The sequence below is a fragment of the Spinacia oleracea genome, chromosome 4, assembly GCF_020520425.1.
Source record: "Spinacia oleracea cultivar Varoflay chromosome 4, BTI_SOV_V1, whole genome shotgun sequence".
NCBI classification, from domain to species: domain Eukaryota; kingdom Viridiplantae; phylum Streptophyta; class Magnoliopsida; order Caryophyllales; family Amaranthaceae; genus Spinacia; species Spinacia oleracea.
This window is the reverse complement of record NC_079490.1, coordinates 3,924,613-3,929,530: the sequence shown is the minus strand read 5'-3', so window position 1 is coordinate 3,929,530 and position 4,918 is coordinate 3,924,613. Positions and strand designations below refer to the sequence as shown.

At 42.2% G+C, this 4,918-nt stretch overlaps 1 non-coding gene across 1 annotated transcript; it reads left to right on the top strand.

Annotated features, from left to right (window-relative positions):
• Positions 1 to 2,896: 2,896 nt before the first annotated feature.
• Positions 2,897 to 3,003, top strand: LOC130460177 (small nucleolar RNA R71). The gene has a single exon (XR_008920121.1). It is a non-coding gene; the product is annotated as a small nucleolar RNA R71 (small nucleolar RNA).
• Positions 3,004 to 4,918: the final 1,915 nt, after the last annotated feature.

Here is a 4,918-nt window from a genome sequence, read left to right as displayed (position 1 = left end):
GAAAATCTGTCATAAGTAAATTTCATTAAAATTATTAGACACTAAATCCTCAATACCTGAGTGATTTGAGATTACTTGTTTGAGAACTGGTTGCTTTGACGTTGACCAACCGTCGCACCGTAAAAGGAGGCTATAAAGGCAACGCTCAGGTAATCACCTATCAAACGAAGTCTAATCTCAAGATCACAAGATTGGGATTGTCCTCCCATAAATCGGGATGAGATGCTTAAAAGTTGTACAAGGCCACTCGGAGAGCTAGAAACTGTGAAATGCATGGCCGTGCTCGGATGAATCATAGGCTATGATTATCTGTTTATTTGATCAGTTGAACTCTGAAACCGAGGAACACCTCTGGACATAATAAGGATGACAACTCTTACCTTATGTTCAAGAGCAAGCATCGAGCGACAAAGGAATTAGGAAATGCACACTTGTCCCTAAGGACAAGTGGGAGACTGAAGGAAATAATGCCCTTGGTCCAAGTATGCATTCTATGTTAAAGTCTAATAAATGCGGTTCAGTATTAATTAACAAGTTAATAATTCATTGAGATCAAGTGAGCTGAATGCCTAGCTAGAGGCCGCTTCAGTTCAAGTGGAATTAATGATGTTAATCCACAGCTTACTCTTGACTGAACCCGTAGGGTCACACAAATAGTACGTAAACGGATCAAGTATTTAATGGCATTAAATACTCCAACTATGGATATTCGGAATCGACGGATCTTGGTTTCAGTGGGAGCTGAGATCGTCACAGGCAAGAAATGAATACTCCGGAAACGATGATATTGCCGGAAACGGAAATATGGATCGTATCGGAAATATAAATATTATCCAAGTCGTAGATGTTGCCGGAAACGGAAACATGGTACGTATCGGGAAATATTATCGGAAATGGAAATATTGCCGGAATCGGAAATATTGCCGGAAACGGAAATATTGTTAGAATCGGAAATATTATCGGAATCGGAAAATAATTCCGGAAACGGAAATATTAAATATTTGTTCGAAACGGAAATTAATTCCGGAATCGAAAATATTAAATATTGTTCGTATCGGAAATATATTCCGGAATCGGGAATTTAATCGGAAGCGTATCGTACGAATAAGCATCGGACGAGGCCTGCCGGACGAGGGCCCAGCACGAAGCCAGGCCATCGCCCAGCAAGCCAAGCGCGCCACACGAACAGCCAAGGCCACGCCAGGCCCAGCGCAAGGCCAGGCCCAGCAGGTCGTGGCAGCGCGCACAGCGCGCACAGCGCTCGCAGCTGCGAGCAGTGGGCTGCGAGCATTGTTGCAGCTCGCGTGGGCTTGTAGCTCGCGTGGGCCGTGCGACCGTGTGGGCTGTGCGCGGGCATGGCCTGCACGCTTGCGGGTCATGCTCGCGTAAGTGTTTGTGTTCGCATACGAAACCTAAAACATGCAGAATTCGTTTAATGATTAAATTCCTAATTCTATTTGATAAATTAATTAAATAAGAGTTTTATTATAATTCTAATTTAATTAATTCGTATCCTAATAGGATTCCAATTCTCTTTCCATACCCCTATAAATATGTGGCCTGGGTTCACAATTTATAACGAGTATTCAAGTATTCAAAGTGAGTTTTTGAGAGAAAAATTCAGTTACACATCTTGCTCAAAAGTGCCCAAAATTTATAGTACCTTAGGGGCGATTCTAGTTGGTCAATCTTAAGGCGGATCCGGACGTGCTGTGGACTATCTACGGAGGGACGACACTTGGAGTCCTAAAGACTTGTTCTTGTTCGGTTCGGGCGCAGCTAGGGAAGGCACGCAACAAAGAGTATGCATCTAAACTATGCTAAATGATTATGTGTAAATAATATGTATTCCTGGCTTAATGGTTATTTCCGCATGATTTATGAATTGTCATATGTATCATAACCTAACACTTTTCAGCTTCCTTTTCACCCATAACTATCTTCGGGATTTCCTCACTGACCAGATCACTAGCAGACACCCCGGAATCAACCTCAACCGGCATAGAAGGACCATCATAATCCCTACCACTCCTTAATGTAATTGCATTAGCAGTCTCCCTATTTTCGGGCTGTGAAGGAAGTTGGTCTGGTGGCCTCCCTGCAATAGTAGTAGCCATCTGTGCCAACTGTGTATCAATGATCTTGTTATGAGCAGTAAGAGCATCGATTTTTGCATCCTTTTCACTTAGAGATTTTTGCATTTGTAGCATCATGTTTCTCATCTCTACTAGCATAGGGTCAGGCTGTGTGGTTTGAGGTTGTGGTTGTGGGGGTGATGTGTGTTGTCTAGAGAACCCAGGTGGCCCACTAGACTGTTGGTTGTAGTTGTTTCGGGGTTGGTAAGATTGTTGGTGTGGGGGTTGATATGGTTGTGGTGGTGGATGTTGAACTTGGTGAGGGTTTTGGATATTGTTGCTCCTGTAGGAAAGCAGAGGGTTATTTTTGTAGCCCTCATTGTAAGAGTTGGAGAATGGGTTGTTTTGTTTGTAGGATTGAAATGCATTACATTGTTCAATAGAGCTCCTACATTCATGTGCATAATGACCAGACATTCCACAACTTTCACAAATAGTAGTAGGTTGGGCACTCATAGCAGCTACACTAACAGGTTGGGCAGATTGAGCATTGGCCGCTTGCATATTATCAAACTTATAATGTAAAGCAGTCAATTGGGCAGTAAATTGTTCAATAGAATTTAAATCATGCTTACCACCCCTGTTAGATAGACCTCTAGGATTTCCATACTGGGCATTGTGAATGGCTATCTCCTCAATCACCTCCATAGCTCTAGGCACCTCAAGTTGCATGAACCTCCCACTTGCAGCTGAATCCAACAAACATCTAGACTCATTGCCCAGACCATTATCAAAACTGCTGAATCAAGAACCAATCTTCCAAACCATGGTGCGGGCATTCTCTTTGCAAATCCTTGAATCTCTCCCAGACCTCGAACAAACTCTCATCCGCTTGTTGTGAGATACCTAATATCTGACCCCTCAGACGAGCCGTTTTCTCAGGTGGAAAATATTTAACATAAAAAGAAAGAGCCAAGGATTCCCAATTATTGATTTTCAAAGCCGCCCGATTCAACCCATTAATCCACAGTTTAGCTTTCCCACTCAAAGAGAAAGGGAAAAGTATCTCCATAGTCTGCTCCGGAGTCAATCCCTTTTGCTTGATGGTGGAGCAATATTGGATAAAGGACTGAATGTGAAGATTCGGATCTTCACCTGGTTCCCCACCGTACTGGCGTCTCTCGATCATGTTAATCAATGCAGGCTCAATCTTGAAGGTCTCAGCTGCAATAGAAGGCATGATCGCCTTTGGTAGCACGGACAGACTTGGCTTAGAATAGTCTGTAAGCCGTGGGGTAGGTGGCGGTATCAGATTTTCGTCACCCATCTCTATCTCTGAAACTGAATCTGTATCTGAAGGAAAAAGATCGCCAATATTATGATCAGAATCAGAGTAATTCCCACACTGTGCAATGAAAGTTCTTCGTCTACGAAAGGTTCTTTCGGGCTCAGATCGAATGGAGTAAGATTACTAGTACCTACGGTCCTGGGCATAGACAAAGACTACAAAACAATGTGAGATCCGGTCTCAAGGAACGTGAGTTCCTTGAGTAGTAACAAACAATAATCTAGGATAAGCAATCAACAACAGAAAATAAAACCGTTTCCCCGGCAACGGCGCCAAAATTTGACAGGCTAAAGTCGTATTACCTAATCAAAAATAACCTAAGGTCCACTAGCTAGGTAGCAAGGGAAGTCAGGATCGAATCCACAGGGAAACAGGCGTTCTTTCTACTATCAATTAATTAATCTAGACTATTGTGAACAAAGTTGGTTCATGGTTTGTATATTAAGACTACGAACGAATATTAAACAAGAATGAATCAATATATTAGAGAATCTAGGGTATAGGTTTTCCAACAAATAATAATCCAGGACATTGAACAATCACGATAATCAACAAAGTAATTAATTAGATTAGCATGCTCTCTCAAGTCGATACTAATCATAGACTTAGAATTAACGGGCTCTCGCTACGTATTAACTCTAATTCTACCTATTGACACAAGCCTAAACATCAAATTGCATCTCTCGAATCTTAATTTGATATTGCATAACTACCACAATTAAACCTGCGCAAATCTAATTGCATAGTGAAATAAACCAATCAATAGGAATCAATTACAATCCAACAATCATAATCATTCAATCATCCCTTCATATTATTCATGGATCCCCAACCCTAGAAATTAGACTACTCAAGCATGTTGACAATAAACAAAGCAATAATCATAATTGAAAGCATTATTGAAGCAAGACAATGAATTGAAATAAGAATTAATACCTATTTGAAGAACAAGGGAATTGAAAGCTTGAATTTTTATTGAGAATTAAACTAAGTGTTTTTGCATAAACTAGAGAGAAAATTAGGCTAAGGAAATAATACTAAGCTTCAATACTAGAAAATAAAGTGTTCTCTAAAAACAATTAAGGCTTGCTTATATAGTTTGCCCAAAATAAAGCCCAAAAAACGGAAAGAAAACTCGCGCATAAGTGTTGGGGGTTGGCGTCGCCCGATCGGGCGTCGCTTCGCCCGATCGGGCGATCCACTCGATAGTCGGCCCGATCGGGCCAAAATCCGCCCGATCGGGCGGTTTGTGAACTCTCCATTCAGCCTCCAGATTGACCGCCCGATCCGGATCGGGCGAGCTGCGCCCGATCGGGCGCGCGTTGATGATTCCATATTGCTTATAATTCCGCCCGATGGTTGCATTTCGCCCTCAGCTTCCAGGGCGATTTGCAATCTTCAATGTAGCTCGCCCATATCACTGAGTCTAACTCCCGGGGCTCAACCATAAGCATCCAAGGCTCCCGAAATTCGACGATGGAGGTCCCGAACTTCT